A 23,280-nucleotide genomic window follows, 5' to 3' on the forward strand; every position below is an offset into this window, starting at 1 on the left:
TAGGGGTCGTGCTGGGAGTAGTGTATTAGGGATCAGGGTAGTGTTGTGTATTTGTAGTGATGGGGTTGTGCTGGGAGTAGTGTTAGTATTCAGGGTAGTGTTGTGTTTTTGTAGTGTAGGGGGTTGTGCTGGGGGTAGTGAGTTAGGGTTTTGGGTAGAGTAGTGGTGTGTCGTGTTAAAGGTTTCACTGTAGTGTTGACTTGCATGTGTAGTGTAGGGGCATGTACGCATACTAGTGGTTTGTAGAGTAATGGTCTGCGCATTAAAATACATTTGCTATATTTTGAATGCTTTTGCGAAGTAATGGTTACCAAAGTAATATTATGCGTACTAATGCCATTTGTGATGTACAAATATCGCACTAAAAGCATGCGTACTAATGGCATGTTAAGTACCGTTGTGCATTCGATCCTAGGACCTATCTGCTGCCTCCATAAATCCTGTCCCATTGTCCATTATCTACCCAGGATTCCATGTTTCCTATGCCACGTTGGTACCCTATGTTCATATCCTGTTGCCACACAGTTTATATATAATTCTGTCCTTTTACCTCCATATTCTTATTCTACTCTGTGTGTAATTGGGTTGTTTGTTGAAGAGAGACATGACTTCTGTTCAAGCAACATTCAAAATCCCTGTCAGAGGGAAATGCAAAATTCACAAAAATAATATGTGATTACCCCTCTAGTAGCTTGGCACAAAAAGCCGTCACACTTAACTTAGAGGCAATATGTAAAGAATTTATGAGGCATACAAACAGTAATAAAGTGAAAATTTAGCACAAGTAAAATCCAACACCAATTTACAAAAATAAAATACATTTTAATAAAGTATTGGAAACAAAAATGACACAATTCAATTCAATTCAAAAATCTTTATTCGGATTTCAAAAATCCATAAAAGCACAATTTAAAATACAATTCGACATTTATAATTACAATTACGATAGGTGCAATAGACACTATAAAGTACATTATCAATGCATTTGCTAAGTTACACATTTCAAAAGTGCAAGGAGGATCTGTAGTCATTGATAGTGCAAATGAATCAAGGGTATTCCATACTTCTACTTACATTAGAAATAACTTTTAAAAAACAGCTTGTGCGAAATATAAGTTCATCGTCCTCCAATTTTAAAAGCATCAGATAAGACTGGTTCAGGGAGATGGGTCTATGTTTTTTAAAATAAGGTGCTAGAAACCATTTAATATATTTCATTTAAAACTTACACATGAAGAAGAAATGTAGATCGTTTTGTTTACTGGTTCCGTCACAAGGACACGGAATCTTGTCATCTACATTGTGTCCCAGAGGAAAACAAAGTAAAAATTTTACCGTTCCTGCTTTCATTCTAAATAATAAAGATCTTTCCCAGCAACACATTGGTAATGTCAAATACAGCGGGAGTTGCTGGGTTAATAGACCATTGTTAATATAGGACACAACAGTTTGTTTCTTCATCTCTTCTGACAATCTTTTTTCCCTGTAATTAGCATACAGTTCAAGTTGGACTTCTTTTTTGTCAGTCCTCTTTATGTGAGATGGATTTTCAAAGAGGTTGCCCCTGTCTATACTAGACAGACTCTCTTGTATACCACGAAACCATGGGATCTTATTCCATTTGTCACAAGCTAAACATTCCCTCAATATATCATGTGTTAAACTAGCATATTCATTTGCCCAGATAGCTAACCAAAATAATGCAGGCCTGGCTGCAATAAAGTCACTAATGTAGGGTGCATTCAGCTCCGAGTGTCAAAAAAACCCTGATGATGAAATCGGAGCTCCCAGTAGCTTCCTACAGAGCCGATTCTCTTCTCTTTGTATTGAGGGGGTTTTTACTGACCCCCAAATTTCGGCACCGTAGGTTGCCACTGGGATGCATTGAAGCCTATAAATCTTTAAAATTGCTTTAGTTGCTCCAACTTTCCTCGGTTTGGGAAGAGATAAAATTGAGTTTATGGCCTTTGAGAACTTGCCTGTGGCGTGGGCAATATGCCCACTCCACAGGCCGTTCGCAGCAAAGACCATACCTAGATATGGGAAAGTTTTGGTTAAGAGCAACTTATCAGCTCCTATCATAATGGAATTTAATTGCTTAGCACCCGGCCCACAGGACATGATGAATGATTTTTTAAAATGTACTTTTAAATCCAAATTCCCCATGTATGATGAAAAATCCCTGACTAGTGCACGTAGGGCATTAGGTGTTAATCCCATGAGCACAGCATCATCCGCGTACAAAAGACACGGTAGTTGGCATCCTTTAATTTTAGGGACATCTGGGGTAGCCTTTTTTAGGGAGTTGCTCAAGCCATTTATGTAGATAATAAATAACAGGGGTGCTAAAACGCACCCCTGTCTCACCCCCCTCTCTACATTAATTGGCCCAGAGACTGTACCCTCCATGTCAATCCGTACTTGTGCCTTTGTATCTTTGTGCAAATAGGCGAGGAAATGTACCAGGGGGGGATCCAGGCCATACAACAAAAGAATCGACCACAATTTTGACCTGTTTACCAGGTCAAATGCGGACGATAAGTCCATAAACGCCAGGTAAATGGGTGATGCCTTAGCAATGTTATATTTGCTAATTAAAAGATTTAAATTTAGGCATTGTTCGATGGTTCCCACCTTGCGTCTAAAACCCATTTGACAACGGTCAAGTACCCCCATTTCCTCAGCCCAGTCATTAACTCTATTATCGAGTACCCTACCCAAGATCTTTAAAGTATTGTCCAAGAGCGAAATAGGCCTATAATTTACGGGATCAGATCTTTCGCCCTTTTTGTAAATAGGCACTATTATGCTCGTGGACCAAGTTGCGGGTATTAGGACAAACGGTAGACTGTTGAAAAGGTTGACAAAAATGTTTCCCCAGAGTTCTGGGTTGTGCTTGATTATATCTATTGGGAAGCCATCGGGCCCAGGTGCCTTGTTGCCAAGGCTCTGTTTAATGGCCACGGTGACTTCCCCCACAGTAATTTCTAGGGATTCCAATTTTCCTGGGGTATAATCTTCTGTAGCAACTCCAGGGCTGGCATATATTTTAGAAAAGTGCAGTTCCAATTGCTCACTTGCTATGGTACAACTAGTCGGGGTTAGTTGCTTACCCATATCCCGCATCTTTTTAACAGCAGGCCAAAAAGTAGTACTGCTCCCCAGAGTGGCAGCAGTTGTTAATGCCTCCCATTGCTCAGTTAGTAGGGCAGCCTTCCTTGAGCCTATGGCTGTTTTATAATTCTGTCTAGCTGTCCTCACATCTATTGTGCTTCTGGGTTTGCAGTTTAAAGCTCTGCGCAAGAGCTTTATTTGCTGCTGAGCAATGGCGGTCAAACCACCTTGGCTCAGGGGCAGTCGGTTTAATAGGGACACTTAAGAGGGATTTAATAGTGTTGCAGAGTTTAGAGAAATCTTTTACTATTCTGCGATGGTTCCCATCATTCAAAGAACATGATTCAAGTAACAGACCATGGTTACTTATAATAATGTCCGTTACTTGTCCACTATCTACCCCTCGCCATTTTAACCTCAATTTGTTAGCTGAAACCGTAATATCCCTTGCCCCCAGGGATCGAACAAGAGCACTCGGGGGACCTAAGCCAATGTTAACCTCTAAAGCATTGTGGTCCCCAAAGGCAGTTTCAAGGACGCCGACCTTATTAACTCTATCTATTAGATCATAGGACATGAAAATGTAATCCACTGTGCTTGAAAATTCCCTTCCTCTGAAGGTTGGAATATAGGTAAGTGGCTCCTTTTTGTCAACATCCATTATATCTGTTAGGATGTGTTCATTAAGGAACCGTTCTAATTCTTTACCCCGTTTGTATGCCCTATCTATTTGTGCATTGTTCGTTTTAGGTGTTATAAACTTGGCATTAAAATCTCCAGCCAGTATTGTCCTGGTGCTTATATGATTATGGAGTTTTTCCGCTATTTTGGATAGTTCTCCGAAAAGTTCAATATAATTCCTATTCGGAGTAGAGCTAAAATCGTTATTATAAAAATGAATAAGGTAGTATGGGACCCTTCGAGTGTACTCAATTATTTGAATGTTTGGATTTTTTGATGGGATCAATTTTATAGACCCCCCTATGCTTATCTTAAACCCTATCAATAAACCTCCAATCGGGCGGCCAAAGACAGGCTTTCTGGCATTAATACAATAGCAGTGGAAACCCTCTATATGTACCGCTGTTGTCGCCCAAGTTTCCTGAAATAATATAATGTCCTTATCGGAGACGACCTTTAGCCATTCAGGATCAAAGACCCTTTGCTGAAGTCCAGCTACATTCCAGCTTATGATCTTGAACTCCTTATTTTGCGACCCTGGGTGTTCACTACCTTCGTGTATCGCCACGTCATGGGGTATGGCATGTTCTTCTTTTTCATGGGGCACTAATCGACCAAGTGCATTAACTAATCCTTGTACTGGTATAGCATATGTCTCGTCTGTTTGTATGCTTCCCACCTGAGGCTCATTGATGTTTTCCCCCCTAACACTAACATCTATTGTGGTGTTTTGGAATTCAGATGGTGATGAGAGTCAATCTACCATGTCCAAAGTATTAAAAGTATTAAATCTATTGGATGTAGGAAACCCCCAAGTGGGATCCCTTGCTAAATGGGATCTTTGGTAATTCCTGTGATTGTTATTGTTATTGTACCTGTAATTATTTCTCCCCCATTCTCCCCAGTTGTTTCTCTGTCCCACCTGGGTCCACCCTTCATCCAGTCCATAATCATAATCATCATAACATTCTTGTCTGACATTTCCTCTTGGCGGGTAGAAATATGAGAGGTGCCTTGTCTCGATGCCCTCGTTATATCCCTCGCTGACCCAGGAACAGATATAGTCCACTGTGCGAGGGTCATCGAAGTTAACAATGACACAATCACCTTGAACTTTCTTTTTCTCATGGCCTACCCAAGGTACTCTCCGTACTGACAAGATTTTACTTACATAGTATGATGGTAAGGGCCTATTATTGTTCAACCAATGTGTGACCTTGTTAAGTAGGGACCAAGATGGCTCATCTATGTTGTCAGGGGTCTCAGGGACTCCTGTCATCACTACAACATAGGGACTTGAGCCTGGGGGGAGATTAGCAGCAAATCGTTTATTCTTCCCTTTGTGCCACTCCTTTTCCTTATTTACCTCATTGGCTTTATCTTTCTCAATAGTGGAATTATCCCCTGCAGTATTTTTATTATTATCTTGAAGTTTAGCAGTTGGGGTTTGCACTATTGGTTTTGTTGTCAAGTTCTTAACCATTGGGAGTGCCTTAGAATTAGTTGTGGTGGTAGGGGGTGGCTTAGTTTTAGGCGTTGGCTGGGGGATTTTTTCCTGAGGAGGGGGAGGGGGTTTTGCTAGGGGTCCTTTAATTATGGTGCTTAATTCATTCAATTGTTTTTCTATTAGTCCCAGTCGTGTATCTATAGTGGCTAGATGAGCAGTGACAAGTTCTCCAACCTTCATTAATAGTTGACTGTTGGAGGTACAATCTTGGAGGTACAATCTTTGCACAACAAGGCTAGGCTGGGCATTTCCCCAACACATGCGGAATCTACCGTACCTTTTTTACTCCCTTTCTTAAGACTATTCTTTGCTTGGTCCTTCCCCTGCTTTTTCTGAGCCTGGGGATTCCCCTTACAAGTAGAAGCAGTTGTGACTGACTTTTGTGGCGGCAGTTTCTGTATAGCCCCCTCCCTCAGACCTCTCAAATTCCTTGAAATAGTAATTGAGTCATCCAGGGTATTACTGCTGGTAATTATAGGTATATCAGAAGTAAAGTTTGCAACAGATCGGTCCAAATTTGTGTTTGATGTATCATTAATGATAGAGGTATTTTCGATATTAAGAATGACTTGCGATGCCTCTATCATAGTTGGATCTAGACCGCTTGCAAGATTTACTGATGGAATAGACTCAGTTACAATATCTAATTGTGTATTCAAGTCCTCTATCAGATCTAAATTTGGTGACTTCTCCAAACTCAGCTGTAATTCTGACAGTGACTGGGTTGCAGATAGATCAACGGTGTTTGGCATGCTATGTATTTCCACTATTGTAGCAGGTTTATTAAGTGTTTCAGAGTCTCGATAGGGTGTTTTGGCATTGGCTAGCAAACCCAATGATGATCTTTTTGCTTCTGCCAACTCTAAAGAAACACGTCGTTCCAATAGAGATATACCATGGTCTATTGCCTCATTTGCTTTTGTAATAAAATTATCAATGGGACCAGTCACCTTGGCTCCTCCGGCTGCGGTTTTACTCCGGCTGCCCCTTGTAGACATAGTCACCGTCTATAGACAAGCAGAAGGTATATATTAAAAAGTTAGTACTTATCCTCACAGTTCACAAGGTCCAGATGTCCAGATGTAAGGGGGGTGGCCCGTCCCGTCCCTGGTCGTCCCCGGACGGCCACAGACGGTCCCACCCTTGTCCCGGGCTTCTCCCGGTCGCTCCCGCGCCGCTGGAACGATCTGTTTGCTTTGTAGTGCCTGGGTTGGGAGGGGTGTATCCTTCAGGGAGAGCTGCCCAGGTGTGTTGAATGAGGGCGGGCGGTCAGGTGGGCGCTCCTGGGACAGGTAGTCCTGCGCCTCCGCCTCCGCCTGCTCGCAGCCCTGTGCAGATACGTTACTTCTACTCCTCGCCCCTGTGGTCGCCTCCACGAAGCGGGACCCGCGCAGCGGGTTCCGTGAGTTGCAGCGTGAAAAGGAAGGATTTTTCAACAGGTCTCCCCCTGTCAGCAGGCAAGTGTGCAAAGGTGATCCCGCCGCTGCTCCAGTCCAGCAGCCTTTTCTCTTCGGTCAATGGGGGCGTATCCTTCAGGGAGAGCTGCCCAGGTGTGTTGAATGAGGGCGGGCGGTCAGGCGGGCGCTCCTGGGACAGGTAGTCCTGCGCCTCCGCCTCCGCCTGCTCGCAGCCCTGTGCAGATACGTTACTTCTACTCCTCGCCCCTGTGGTCGCCTCCACGAAGCGGGACCCGCGCAGCGGGTTCCGCGAGTTGCAGCGTGAAAAGGAAGGATTTTTCAACAGGTCTCCCCCTGTCAGCAGGCAAGTGTGCAAAGGTGATCCAGCCGCTGCTCCAGTCCAGCAGCCTTTTCTCTTCGGTCAATGGGGGCGTATCCTTCAGGGAGAGCTGCCCAGGTGTGTTGAATGAGGGCGGGTGGTCAGGCGGGCGCTCCTGGGACAGGTAGTCCTGCGCCTCCGCCTCCGCCTGCTCGCAGCCCTGTGCAGATACGTTACTTCTACTCCTCACCCCTGTGGTCGCCTCCACGAAGCGGGACCCGCGCAGCGGGTTCCGCGAGTTGCAGCGTGAAAAGGAAGGATTTTTCAACAGGTCTCCCCCTGTCAGCAGGCAAGTGTGCAAAGGTGATCCCGCCGCTGCTCCAGTCCAGCAGCCTTTTCTCTTCGGTCAATGGGGGCGTATCCTTCAGGGAGAGCTGCCCAGGTGTGTTGAATGAGGGCGGGCGGTCAGGCGGGCGCTCCTGGGACAGGTAGTCCTGCGCCTCCGCCTCCGCCTGCTTGCAGCCCTGTGCAGATACGTTACTTCTACTCCTCGCCCCTGTGGTCGCCTCCATGAAGCGGGACCCGCGCAGCGGGTTCCGCGAGTTGCAGCGTGAAAAGGAAGGATTTTTCAACAGGTCTCTCCCTGTCAGCAGGCAAGTGTGCAAAGGTGATCCCGCCACTGCTCCAGTCCAGCAGCCTTTTCTCTTCGGTCAATGGGTGCGTATCCTTCAGGGAGAGCTGCCCAGGTGTGTTGAATGAGGGCGGGCGGTCAGGCGGGCGCTCCTTGGACAGGTAGTCCTGCGCCTCCGCCTGCTCGCAGCCCTGTGCAGATACGTTACTTCTACTCCTCGCCCCTGTGGTCGCCTCCACGAAGCAGGACCCGCGCAGCGGGTTCCGCGAGTTGCAGCGTGAAAAGGAAGGATTTTTCAACAGGTCTCCCCCTGTCAGCAGGCAAGTGTGCAAATCCCGCCACAGTTGGCTCCCTGATAGTGTGTCTGCCTTTCACTATTCTCGCTTCCTTGCAGCTACCAGTTCACCCTCCCTGTCTGAGCTTCGCTCAGTTCACCACTATAGGTAACCTCTCCCCCTGAACACCAGCGTCTCTGTATCCATTTGCTCAATTGTTTTTGGACTGTAATTGTAAGTGTGGGGATTTGCTGTTTTCTACTACTTAGTGTGGGATGGCTATTGTTGTGGGCACTTGTATACAGGGCAAGTCTTTCTCGAGGGTTGGATGCACTTCCCTATTTCCCATCTCATGTTTGCCTTGTACCCCGCCCGTTCCACCATTTTCCCATAGGCTACGGTTTCTGCAGGCTTCGTCCTGCTCCACAACCTCCCATCTCCCAGCCAGCCCCTTCCACCTTCCAGGACATCTTTTGGAGGCTGCTACCAATCCACAATGCCTGTGAAAGATTGCATGGACCTGTTAGCATGAGCTGAAAGCCATTTTGTACTTGGCAGCCATTTTAGTTAGCCATGTGCTTGCCATGTACTTTTTCCCTCTTCCAGAGCCCTGCACATGCTCAGTGGGGCATAGATAGTAGAATGCACCTGCTCCTAGTATAGAACTGTCAGGCTAATCTTACTAATGTGCTCAGTTTGGACTCTCCTCCCACTTTGTTGAGCAAGCAAATCTTGTATACCCATATTAGTCATTTTGCATACTGATACATGCCAGGACCTACCCTTGGTTTTATGCTGACTAATGTAACCTAAGCATATATAAGGTCCCTGTTTTCTGTACTCCTTAGAATGCCTCCTACAGTTCATGTGGGTACTGTGTGATGTAGTCTCCCTCATCTGAGGTTAATAAAGATATCTTTTATATTACAGCTCGTGTGCCAATCTCTTCTTTGTCGAGTTTAAAGAACCAGGTTTATTAGTTAGACCCCTGAGAAGGTTTCTATTTTCTACAAACGGCGCCTCAACGTGGACCTCATCAGAAGTGGCTATCTAAGGGAATGGTCTTGACTGACAGGAGACAGGAATCTACTGAGGAGGACAGGACAGGAATCTACTAAGGAGGTACCCTGCGCACTGAGATTCTCTGACTCTGCAGCTCAGTATATTTCTGGTCTTCCTGATTTTGATCCTCCACATGTTTACCGCTCCTGACAGAGAACCTTTTTGGCGTGAGTATTCTAAAAATGACCGTTAGGTCATTTAGAACTTGACAGTGAGAGAAGTGCGCTGGCTGTAAAAAGTGAGATTTAAAGTGATGTTAAGTGAGATATAATATTAAGTGAGATATACAAAGTGAGATATACAAAGTGAAATATATAAAGAGAGATATACAAAGTGAGATATACAAAGTGAGATATATAAAGTGAGATAAATAAAGTGAGAAATAAAAAGTGAGATATATAAAAGTGAGATTTTTACAGTGAGATATAAAAAGTGAGATATAAAAAGTGATAAAGTGATACAAAGTGATACCAAGTGAGAACATGATGAGAAAATATGGAATTTGATGTGAATAGAATCAGCCGGCTCCCCTAGAGGAGATACCTAAATAGGTATAGGTATAAAAACATATTTCCTTCCTTGGTGACAAAGTACCCCATTGAATTCAAATATGTAGAGGATCCTATTGTGCGCACTTTTATAAATAGAGATATGCAGAGTGGTTTTTTTGGTGTTCTGCCAGCCAAAACGAGTGAATTTGTTGTATTTTGACTTCTTCAAAATGGAACAATCTTTGGGCTGTTTTGTTCAGTCTTTTGGAATACTATAGAGAAGCTCTTCTTGTAAATATGACTTACAACTAGTATTTACAAATGGTTTGGTTTAAGTAAAATCTGTGGGAAGTCCTTTGTTTCTATCCTAAGTGTTGATCTGTGGGCTAAATATGTGTTTAAATATCTATGTGGTTTGTGGTTTCACATTGGTGGTACTTTGTGTGAGCAAATAGCGATTGTGCTCTTTATTTAAGAATGGCTAGCCTTAAGCTTGTAGTATTGTGTGTTCTGAATGTATGACCCCCTTCTGTAAATGTCTGGAATGAGCTCAATGTGTTTTTTTTGCTGTCATCAGTCTGTTATGCAATATGTCATTTAATTAATATTGAATAAAAATCCAGAAATTAATTATATAACATATGCTACATAGCTACATGTTACTATTAAATTGACAAAGTCAGAAACTATACATGTGCAAATTGCCACGATGCTAAAGATACAATTAGAATTCACATTACATAGGAATAAAATAGGCCTCAAAAACGAAATTGTGTGTTTTGCAATAAATAAACTGAAATACAAAATGTTACAGCATTTTCCTTAGATACATTGTATTAGATATTTAAAGGCATTCACATCATATGAGTGAATTTGGCTATTGCTGAACTAAACACACATTATGGAACAATAGATTTTGACTGCATTGAAATGCTTCAGTTTTAAATAGACTGTCACCATGCTTACATTTCAACATTAAAGAAAGAAGCTTTCCAACAGCTGTGTGTTAACTGTCACTGAGAAGCAACTGTCTTTTTAACTGTAGTCCACAGAGCTCAAGGGATGCTGAGTCAACTAGGATTTTAAGTCAGAACAAACATGGTATAAAACCCTGCATTTCACATTGCTGTTTTAAAAGTTAGAAATACAGGTTCCTTATTTTGGATAACAGGAAAACATTTAAAGTAAGGATTTCCTTTCTTAATGCCTTATTACATAAGCACATCCGTAGTTCTGATGTTAAATAATGACTGTCAAGTTAGGGTTCTGTGCTTAGGGTTTTAAATGAATACATGTTGAAGTCAAAAAGGAATGAAGCTTGCTGTTTCATATATGGAAAGGGTTTGAGTTATTAAGAATTTTTTTTTAATTATATAAAAATTTTTATCGAAAATAAGTGCTTTTAAATTTGTTTTTTAATCTTTATAAAGCCTAATACTTATACTGTGAACTCCTAGCATTTAAATTGAATTTAAGCAGTGCTGTACTGCAATATGAGGAAATTTACATGTGAAATGTCACTTTACCCAGGCATACTAAGCTCATTTTTTAAGGGTATACATTATATATTTCTGATGCCCCATCTTTGGAATCTGTAGGGGACATTCTGGGGATAACTATTATGCAAAAAGATTGTAGGATATTCATTTTGGTTTTTTTAAAACTTTGTTTATTGATTTAAATCATAGTCATACAGTACATGATTAGACGACATAGTACATATTCTCAGCCATATGATCCTACAAAACATTAATCACGGGTGCACCTTACACATCCTCCACAAGTTTCTCCTGTCTACGCATCTCCATTTCAACAGTAGGTGATACACAAAGATCCCCCCTGTATTTATTCCACTTTGACCACTTCATGTCCCATTTCTTTGGGCATTCCAGAGCCTTGTATACCTCTGTCTCCGCCAGCATACATCTATTCATTTCTGTAACCCACGGGGTGGTATGTGGCGGGTTTACACTCCCCCATCCCTTTGCCAATTCTCTCTTTGCTAGCGTGTATGCCAGCGTAGTTAATTGTTGCTTGACTTCAGTCAGGTCCGAGGCCTCCCAGATATTTAAAATTCCCAACTGTGGGGTCAGTACAATAGTTTTCTCCAGGGCTGTGCACATACGAGTCGTGGCTCCCTCCCACAAGGGACGTACGTTGGGGCAGGACCACAAAGTGTGATAGAATGTGGCTTTGTGGTCACAACCTCTTAGACAGCGATCATTGGGCCTAGAACCTAATCTAGATAGAACAGTCCCAGCCATGTATGATTGGTGGAGTATTCTAAGCTGAATCAGTCGAAATCTCTGGGTGATTACCGCAGCGCATAAAAACATTAGCGCCGACTGCGAATCTTCGTCCTCTATAAGTCCTATGTCGCTTTGCCACTGCTTCCTAAGCTTCGGAAAATCGTCTGGCAGGTTATTACTCAGCTTCTTGTATGTCAAAGATATTGCCTTTGAGTCGAGCGGCCCATCAAGCAAGCGATCCTATAGAGGTGACGACTCTGGTATGTCTTTGGGAGATGGGAACGATGTCTGCAACGCATGCCTGATTTGCATGTATCTGTACATTTCTCCCTGTGTCAGCTGATACTGGTTCTGCACCTCACTGAAGGTCAGTATTGCCACTTTTTTAACCAAATCCCTCACTGTAGACACCCCGATCAGATCCCATTTATTAAAAACGGGCTGGTAGCCCAGCATTCCCAGTTTTGGAGTAAACTACAGTAGCGTGGCTAGCGAGAGAGTGCCTGTGCAACCCAACCGAGAGGTAACTATACACTAGATTGGATCGCCCAGTTGTATTGCTGTATATCAGGGAGGGCAATGCCCCCATCGTACCAGCTTTTCGTCAGTTTCTGCCGTGCAATCCTAGGGGCCCTACCATCCAATAGCAGCGTGCAGACCTCTCAATTAACAGCTGTGAAGTACGAGTCCGGGACTCTGTGAGGGCAGTTTTGTAGCATATAGAGAAAGCGAGGAAGAGCCAGCATCTTGGTATGATATTAATTTTTAAGTGCCCCAAACATCAAAGTCGAAATTGGGTAAAATTCACTATTTAAAAGCAGTTCTGCCATTCAGAGCAGCTTTTAAACTGCTTTCAGGTTTCAGTAAATGCACACATTTAGGTATAACACAAATAGCTGACCTCTATACTGCTAGACAAGTATACCGCACACTGCTTACAATTGAAAATATGTATCAAAACCAGCAGATGTTATTAAGCTTACCTCTGAATTGCTGGTAGATAGGAATGGAGTGGGTCTGCATGTTCAGCTATCAGTCTCCAGGATCGCTTTAAATTGGGGAAAAGCAGCATGGAAAGCCTTGCACACAAAATAGGACAGCTGGTAAAGGGTTAAAGGACGAGTTCTACATTTAGAATCCTATCAGGGCTCAGAGCAAGGTTTGCTTTGACATTTTGACCTCTGAAACTTTTTGAAAGATGACAGGGAGAGAAGGAGAAGTTTTGCTTACATTTTTTGGGCAAGAGCACTTTATGCACCCATATGAATAAACAGCAATATTATTGTATATGTGAGCTTTGATTAACAGATAGGTTTGCCATATATATAGCACCAATGCTTTTAGTTTGAAGATTACTGTACAAGGGCTGAGGCAATGGGATTTAGTTTGACTTCATGTGCCCTCATGTTATAACTAATAACTTGCTAAGGGGATTGGTGGTTGATTATTCATGTTCTTTAGCTCACTCAAATGTGCTATTTACCTCCTCAGAATTTATTTATAATCCAGTTGCTTCAAAAAAGGGTTGATAGTGTTGACAGAATGAAACCTGTTTCAGGTTTCCTAATGTCAAAATGGGGGAAGGAGGCTATCTCCTCTACAAATTAAGGGTAGGCAAATGTATGTTTTCTATCTCTTTGTCTCAATTTTATTTTAGCCTGTCTAAAACGGTCTATGAAATAGCCATGAGACATTTAATTGGCTATTCAGTAATACTGTTTTAAACATTGTTAGTATTAATAAAAAATAATAAAATATATATGTTATGTTCCTGCCCATCCTGTTTGATGAAATAATGAAAGCATGAGTAGTCTAGATTGCTGTTCCCTTATTTGATCGTTAAAGAGAACTAGATGTGGGTAGTTTTTGTTCTGCAAGTCTCAGGTGATAACATCATTATTATTAGCTAGTCTGTGCAAATAAACTGACAGTCCTTCTTAGAGCTGATCTTGCATAGTTAGGATTGTGAAAAGTAGAATGCCGGGAAGATGCTCATGTGATCCTTAGCAAACATTTTTGAAGGAAATATTGTTTTATAGAAGTATGTTTGTCACAACATGTTCTGCTGGAGAAAATGTAATCCCTGTTAAATTTGCAGTTTTAGATTTTCCTGTTGCTCCTATCACACGAGAGCATGGTCTTAAGCGTACAATTCAGGTGCTTTTATTAAGAAAAATCATTTTAGAAGTGTCTGCAGTCCTGTACAATTAATATAAAATCTATGAGTGAAAAGTGTAGAACATTTCCTTTTTCTTTAGGGTTTTCAGATTAATGATATAGGAATACACCAATGTAAGGATTTGGAGTATGTCTGTATTGTTTTTCTCTTTTCCTCAGAATTTAGTAAATGAATACAGACTTCCTTGGCTACTTGGGATTGGGTTACCTGTTACTCTTGTCGGTTCGCCAAAGAGTTCTTTTTACACTTGCCAATAGGTCCAGGCTGTTGTTTTCTTTACTCTCACAAGACTAGGAAGTATTCTGAGACTATCCTCTCTATTGATAGACTGTTTCTGTTCCTTGTCTAAAGACCTTTTGTTCTGTCCACCAATAGATATTTGCTGCCTTACAACCATTGCCAGAGGGGCTCGGACATCAGCTCCAGCTTGGGGAGTCAGCACCAGTCCAGCTTGAAGTCAAAGTGAAGGTAACCAGCACAGCGTTGCCGGCAACTAGGACCTCAAGAATGCGGAAGCCCTGGGATGAATTGTGTACACCTGCCACTGTCTTGGGCGAAAAACAGGGTCACAATTCAGAAAGGAGAAATCGTGGATCAACTTTTTGATGCCCAGTTGAGAGAGTCACAGACCGACCAGAACAACAAGGAGGCTTTGCTTGAGGTGACCCCTTTTGAAACAAGGGTTGCTTCAGAGATCCTAGCATCAGGCCTCTGAATCTTGGTCCCAAAGTGAATGCAAGTTTGCACTTTTGTTTGTTGGTCAAGAGATACATGGGCACACTGGATGCAATGTGTGGCCCCAACAAAGAGCAAAGCGGCAGCAGAGCAATACAGGAGTTAGGGAAGGAATTGAGCTTAGGGTACAGGTGCTGTGTTGTTGTATTTCTATCTAGGACCCTAATTCGATATTCCCGGTTCATGCCCTTATGTGGTTATAATTAATAATATCCTTATAAAGGCATAAGAATCATATCCATATTCAGTAATAGCCCATGCAGTCCAAAGCACAGCACGGCTACTCCCATCGACTCCTAGAAAGCACAAGGCGTTCTTTAAAGAAACCAAGCCTCCAGCAGCCCGGGAAATCCCCCCGCTTTTGTTTTGATTTGAACAAGAACTCCTGGAGTCCAGAAAGAACTGTTAGTTCTTAGTGACGTCTTATGTCCAACCTTACGTCAAACCCGGCACCTTTCAGGTATAAATATACCAACAGTTGCCTTAAGCAAACACACAGTGGTTTGGAGCAGAGCGGCTATCTACTTGCCCGAGAGCCTAGCTGATGCGAGAGCCCACGGAAGCCGCCCCTCCCCTTTGATGCGCTGGAGAAGCTGCTTTTCCTCTCGCCGAGGAAATCCATCTCCGGTGTTCCCGAGTCACCCTTGCGGGTTGCTGGGAGATCGAGTCCTGAAGAAAGAGATACCAGACCTCCCACATTCTATTACCAAGGTACGGAGCTGACTAAACCCTAAAGAGAATTCTTGATTCAGATTCTTGGCAAAACCTACTTAACCAACTTAACTTAAACTGCTACTTACTTACTCCTTCCCAAGTATTAAGCTTAGGTCAGGTACACCGGGGTAGGCGTAGTTAGAAGCACCAGTTTATTTATTTATTTATTAATACAATTTGTAGAGCGCATACGTTTGCCCATAGGCGTCTTGGCGCTATGAATACAAAGCAGGATTTCTGAGGGGGCAGTATCTAGACATAGAACCCATTACTGGTGAAACAGCCAAGTCTTCACCAGTTTCCGGAATTGGAGGAGCGATTGAGCTGCTCGGATTGTCAGTGGGAGCGAGTTCCAGAGTCTGGCTGCAGAGACCGTGAAACGCCTATCTCCCCATGTGACCGTCCTGGTGCGTGGTACCACTAGTTGGTGCAGTGACATCGATCTCAATGGTCTAGATGGACAGTAGGTGGAGAGCTGTGTTTGCAGAAATCTAGGGCCCTGGTTGTGAATGGCTTTAAACACTAAGCAGAGTGATTTGAATTTAATGCGATTTTTGATTTATAGCCAATGATAGCTTTTTATTATATGGCTGACTGAATTAAATTTTGGAGTTTTGGAGAGTAGTCTTGCTGCTGCATTTTGGATCATTGTAATTTAGAAATTACTCGGGATTGTGCGTTGATGAAGAGACCATTGCAATAATCAAGAGAGGAGAGCACTAATGTACTCATCACTGTTTTTCCCGCACTCTCTGAAAGAAAGGGAATGATTTTCCTAATTAATCTGAGTTTGTGATGAGCATTCGCCACTGTTTGATTAGCATGAGCTACAAAATTGAGTTTGTCATCAAAAACTATACCCAGATTTCTAACCTTAGCAGAGGGGTTTGGTAAAACTCCTAAAGAAGGAGGCCACCACACCGGTGACCATTGTGGGGCAATCTTCCCGAAAATGACTACCTCTGTTTTCTCGGAGTTCAGTCTCAAGCAGTTGGCCTGCATCCAATCCTTAACGGCCAGCATGCCTTCTTGAAATTGTGCTGCTACACGTTCCCCATCATTATGGATAGCAAGCACCAGCTGGGTATCATCAGCGTAGGAGGTCAGGCTCATCTGGTAGGTTTTAATAACTCTCGCTAAGTCCAACACGTAGATATTAAACAGTGTTGGACTTAGCGATGAGCCCTGGGGTACTCCACAAGGTAAGGCAAGCTCCGGTGATTTATAAGGTCCCAACGTGACTGCTTGTGATCTGCTAGAGAGAAAGGAGGTAAGCAGCTCCCTTGTGCTGGATCGGATGCCCAAACTTCCGACACGGTCAATCAAGATAGAATGGTTGACCGTGTTGAAGGCCGCAGATAGATCCAGCATTATGAGAATGGCTGTCCCACCTTGATCCCTGATGGTTCTTATATCATCTGCAGGTTTGCTAAGGGCCGTCTCCGTGCCATGGAGCTTTCGAAAACCAAACTGCGTATTGTCCAACAGTTTATTTTTCTCAAGATAGTCCGCCAACTGAATGTTCATTGCCTTTTCAAGCACTTTAGATAGATATAACTGCTCCTTATCCAATGATGGTTTTTTAAGGAGCGGTTTTAAAAGGGTAGTTTTTAGCATGTTCGGATATATCCCAGACCCAAGAATCACGTTACAAACTTGCGTGATGACCATGCTGATTGTGTCAAGAACCGGTAAATAGACTCTGGGGGGACAGGGGTCCAGGGGCGATCCTGATTTTATAGACACCATGAGGTCCCTGATTTGTTCCTCGTGCAGTGCCTAAAATTGATCTAACGTACAGGTGGGGGGTGTGACATGAGTAACTGGGGATGCAATATTATCAGTAGAAAACTCAGAGTAGATGTCATGGACTTTGGTGAAGAAGAAGTCAGCTAAGGTGTAGTGTAGTTCCTAGTTTCCCACTAGGCCCTGCGCATTGGAATAACATAAACAGTAGTATCGACGTGGAACTGCGGATATTCCAGGCCTCCACTGACTATGCTAAACTTAATTGGGTTGTGTTACCAACTAGCTCAGAGGTCACTGGAAACTTTCTTCTCTGCATAGGAAGTGATCAGCTTCCTTGGCACAGACAAGAAGGAGATACTCGGAGATACTCCTCCGGGAGATGATCCTAGCGCGATATAAACCCGCTAATAATAATAATAATAAGGGATTCAGCTTTCCAACAACCGTGCAACATGACAACTTTGCTCCTCAGATCAAGAGTCAATCTCTAGGGTCGTGTGAAACAATAGACATGTATTTCACTCAGTCAGTCTAGTGCAGTTTACTTTCACGAGATGTAGAGAATAGAGAGACGGGCGTTTGTCAATAAAGGGTTAACATTTATTGAACAGTCTTTCTTCTCGTACAAGAGAAATGTATTGCCACCATTGCAATGATTGTTATTATAAAAAGTACGTACAGTAAGATAAGTATTGCGAAATAGAACTGTAAAAGCATTGATATGGTTTCTTAGCCATACAATGGTTTAAAAGTAATAAAACATATATACAGTCATATATACATTAGGCTAACATACTCAACTGGTGCTTCTAACTAAGCCTAACCCAGTGTGCCTGACCTAAGCCTAACACGTGAAAGGGGAGTAAGTAAGTAGCTTTAAGTTAAGTTGGTTTTGCCAAGGTTTGTTTCAAGAATTCTCGTCTAAGGGTTTAGTCAACACCATACCTCTGAATAGAATGATGGAGGATTGGTATCTCCTTCAGAGGTCTCTCTCGATATCCCAGTCACCCGCGAGGGTAAACCGGAAACGCCGTGGCTGGATTTCTCTGCACGAGAAAGGCAGCGGCTGCTCTTCAGCGCGTCGAGGAAGGAGGGGGGACAGCGTCCGCGGGCAGCTGGAATCTGCTGGATGTCTTCGCAGAGGGACGGCTGTTCAGCTCCTTAAGCGTACTGCACCATAGTTCGCGCTTTAGCGGCGATAATGGTATCAGCAGCTTCACCACCACAGGATAGCAGGCTGCAGCGACAGAGTGCTAGATTTACCAACACGGGGTCGTGCAGGCAGCTGGCTTCAGTAGCTCGTACAACAGGCATTGCTTAAGGCAACGTTGGTAATATTTATACCTGACAGGTGCCGGGTTTGACGCAAGTTTGCTGGACATAAGACGTCAATTAAAGATGTCACTAGGAAGTGATAGTTATCAGTTGCTCATTAGAGTTCCATTACTAATCAAAACATAGCAAGCAGGGATTTCCAGGTTTGCTGAGTTTTTATCTTGTTGAAGAACTCGGAGTGTTATCTAGGAATATCAGATAGTGACTACTGCTCTGTCATTGCACTAATTGGTCGCAAAGGAAGTGGCAGAGGGAACTATGCTGGAATGTGGCTCTGTTCGTGTGAGGCCAGAGATGACTTTTCAGAAAATCGCACTTGAACGGTTATGCCAATATAGGGAATAAATGGATTTATAGCCGAATAGGGGCATAAGGTCACAGTATCGATCAGGAACCTAGATAAACACGCAACACCCACTCCACGGGTTAATGTCCATCAAAATTACTAAAACTAAAGCAATTAGATGCATGTGTAACATTGCCCACCCCAAAATACATAAATGCATTCGAAATAGGCGTACTTGTAATACATGAATTTAGGTACTGTACGTTTTTTAAAACATAGAAATCATTCAATTACAATTCAATTACACATGAAGTATCTCTGACAGAAGAAAAGGCGAGATAAATCATCACATAAAAATGCATTGTAATAACATGTGTGCTAGAGGCTGGTGTAATGTTGTTATGTCTCTAGATGTGTTTAGAAATAGAAGTGGGAAGCTTCTGTTCTCTAAGAATAGTTTTTACGTTAAGCAAAGAATTGTTCGTGCCAAAAAAGGTCAATATTAGAAAAATTGTCCAATTCAAAGAATTATTGCTTGAACGGGGAAAAATAGATTTCCACAGCTCTTGGCAGTTTTTGTTGATCAAAACTGAAGGCCGAATTCAGAGTTCATGGGAACGCTGTGTGTCGGAAAGCTTCTCAAAAGTTATTGTTTCTGTACGGGTGAGAACATCGTATCAGACAGGCTCTCAAAGAATTGGTCTACAAATTCAGGTGATAGTTCAACCAAATTAGATAGCGCTGTAACTTGGCAGGTGTGAGAAGGATTGCTGTCATCGAAGGCAGGACCAGCAATGCTCACAGAACGTTGTACCTGGATGATGTTGCTTTTGTCACTCGCTCCACTGTTACCACTTGGCTGTAGTACAGGAGTCTCCACGAATGCCGTCATCAGGATTGGTAGCCGCTGGGGACAACACAATGCGTGAGCCGTTATTGGACTGAGCAAAGTATCGACGTCCACTGGTACTGCTGATGGAAGTGAAAGACAGATGTCCAACACGCATTCATCGCCGCAAAGCATACACAGTAGCACAGGTAAAATGCAATTTTGCCATATCGGTCTGAATGAAAGGAACCAGGTCATGTTTAGATCTCTCAGCCTGGCCAATCCAAGGACGTTAGTTATCCTGTCCCGGTAGCGCATTGCTAGGATTGTCTCTTCCATTCCCATGGGAGCTATGTCTGAGCCGAGGCTTGCCATAACGTAGCAGGAGGGTCAAAAATAGAATCCCTGCGACGAGTCCCAAAAATAATGGTATGCCGCCAAAAATGGAGTGCACAAAATTAGGAAAGATTCCCAAAATTGCCTGGAAGGGTGTTAGCAGTCCCGTAAAGACTGTCTTAAATATGCCTGGGATGCTTGTTGCACTAGACATGTTAAGGAGTTGGCTGAACATTTCTACGAAATGCACGGGGCAATTTGTTGATAAAAGGTCATGAACTTCAGTAGCTGTCCTTGCAACTAGAAGATCATACGTCTCTTTAGATGACGTTATAGGCACTGTTGTCTGTAAAAGTACAGATTTCATTTTGCTTAATGTATCAATTCGTATAGAATAGAGATTCAGACGAGGCCAGATGGGAGTCACTATGTCTGGAGGCCCACTCGGAAACAATGCTTGCATACAGCATTTGACCATGGATGTTACTTCTACTAGATAACTTTTCCCTGGCACGAGGCCACAACATCTGTGATCCGTTCTAAGAATGTAACTCCCGTTCGCGAGTTGCATAAAGAAGGGCTCTATCTGAGTTGCAGGTGTGACTAGCTGGTGGCATGAAAGGTTGTTAGAATTTCCATCACATGCTCCGTGTAAATTAATACCCTGACACAAAAGTATACCGCTTAGTGAATGTTTACAGTTCTCACCACTAAGAAATACATTTTTGTCGCTGTCACTATAGCAAGAATGAGTGTATGGTAATTTCCATTCAGATTTTACATATCCTTTACCCAATTATTCATACTGGCCAGCAGGTATGTACTCAAGGCACTTTTTAAATCGGAAAGTTGTTATCGGAATTGTGATAATTCCGTGTATTATCCATTCAATGACAGGACTCTCTGACATTGTCAATGGTAATCTCTCGAGTTTTTCGATGCTCAGGATTGTATAGTCTGCTCCTTTCTGTGCCAAACTGATCTGTTTATCAGTAAGGTTAAAACTGGAAAATAATGACGTTGTGTTGATTAAACGCCAAGGCACATAGCCTGAACGAAGATTTTGCAGCGTCCAGCCTAATTCTATAATAGAGCGTAATTGAGACTGGCCATGTTGTAACATTAGCAAATCTCTGTCTATCACATCAAAGGCAGAGGATACAATATTGTCCAAAGAATATATTCTGGAAGACAGAGTCGTTAACCCATTGTCTACTACAGAAAGTGATTTCTCCAAATTAATACGATCAATTTCTCGTATTTTTTCAGCAGTTTCAATTTGCTTTACTTTCCAAGCCTCGTTGTAAGCAGCATAGATACTGGTCGCTATGAAACGCTTTTGACGCTGTTTGCGTGGTCCAAGAATGAAATCGCGCAATTCAGCACCATCTTTTAGTAAAGACAAGTGTTGCTTAATTTCAGCCAGTGTGGATGTAGTTAGCCATTCAAGGCAGAGCTTCCCTACACTGTATGTTGTTATAACCCCTGGATATTGTCTCTGGGAGTATCTAGGGTCTAATCTGGTCATTTTTAACCCCTGTGTTTTATTCAGGAATCTATCTTGACAGCTATTTGTGTCTGTAGGCCAGATTAACCACTTTTTCCAATCAGGGTGTGTTCTGTTGAAATGTAAAATTTGTGACACGTCTAACACAATATCTGTGGTTGCATTTTCAGGTATTGGCTTTGGTATAGACGGTGTTTTAAGGTCTTTGTTCTTAGCTAGGCCAAGACAAGATGTTTGGTGTATTGTGTCATTTAAAAATAACATTTGTTCTGGTATCATGCAGGTTCTAAATAGTGCTTCAATGCCTTGCACCTGCCAATCTTTTGTACCCCAAATTGTTTTCGTTTCAATATTATTTTTCCAATAATCAAAACCAAATGTCATCATTTTGTCATAAAATGCTTCTGAATATATCAATTTAGAATTTGTCAGCATTGTTTTCATTCCTGTTTTATCTAACAGTTCGTAATAAAACGTTTCTGCATCACTGGTGTTAAACCCTGAGAAGTATTTGAATTTCTCAAAAAATTCTTTAGAACTGCTTTTAGGTGGTGTAGAACAATGTTCCCATTGATTATACATAAAAACATTTCTAGGCTGTGCAGATTTATGCAAATAATGATCCCCATAATGGGTGTAACAGAATAACTGCTCATAACTAGATGAACCTTGTAAATAATCATGATCTGTGAATCTAGCTGACATTACTAAATCAGACATCATGTCATTAATACTGTTAAAGTCCCAATCATCAGAGAATGTACTAGGTGTCACAAAGTCACTTAAGGAAACCTTTAGTTGATGAGGATACTTCAGGATTTCGACCGGACCATATATCTCATAGTCTGTTTTCTCCCATACTACCCCACCAGGTATTGGAATTGCTGTGACGTTTACTGTTGACAGTTCTCTTTTCTTCACGTGGGATGATCTGTGTGGTTTCAGGACTAGGTTGATGTTCTGACTTGCTGTGTCCATTGTAATATATTTTCCCTCAATGAATTTTCCCAAACACAGTACCATGATGAGCCAAAGCAGGAGGAAAAAAACACCTAGACCGAACCAGAACTCTAGCCAAGGGGAAATAAGGTAGATTTCCTTCAGTTGATGAAAGAGTTCCGTTGCTTTTTCTTTAAAAGACTTTTTTGTTTCTGGCATCACTTCGGGGTCGTTTTGATCTTCAGAGAAGTTGTCGAAGTTGATGAAATAACCAGAGGCAGTTCTGTCAATTGATGGGATTGTTCTTTCAATCTGTCTCTCGGTAGCACTTTCTGATGCTACATCATTGTAGACTGGTGTTGTTTCTTGACGAACTGTTTCAATCTGTGTTTCAAGAGGCACAAGTTCCATGGCATTATTGCATAGTCCTTCATTGTGCACTGCAGGCTGATCGAATGTGATTAGTCTTTCAGTTTGAACCTCTTGGATTGTTGCAAGTTTGGGTATTCTGTTGTTTCTTGGGAGTCCACTGGGCCTACTGTTGATTATAGGCCACATGCTTGTGGTTTTACCAGATCGATAGACACGACTCTGTTCTCCTTTTTACCAGCAAGGGGCGGTAGCACAACTGATCTTGTTCCGGTGACTGCTAAGACAGGTACTGCTTTTCTGTAAGAAGGCCCAAATTCCTTCTTAACCGCGATCTTTTCTCTGACTAGATCCCCAATCTTTGGAATCCAGACAAGCCTTGCTAGGGCTGTTGCGGGTGGTGCCTCGTCAGTGGTACTTGGCTGTTGCTTTAACTTTATGTTGCTTAATGATTTTCTTGTTTCATTCAGTTCCTGTAAAACGGCCAAACGATCCTTTACATCAAAGTGCGTTGTTTCTTCTTGTACCACTGTCATCTGACTATCGAGGTCCTGAACTCGCATTCTAATTCCGAAC

The sequence above is a fragment of the Lissotriton vulgaris genome, chromosome 8, assembly GCF_964263255.1.
Source record: "Lissotriton vulgaris chromosome 8, aLisVul1.2, whole genome shotgun sequence".
NCBI lineage: Eukaryota > Metazoa > Chordata > Amphibia > Caudata > Salamandridae > Lissotriton > Lissotriton vulgaris.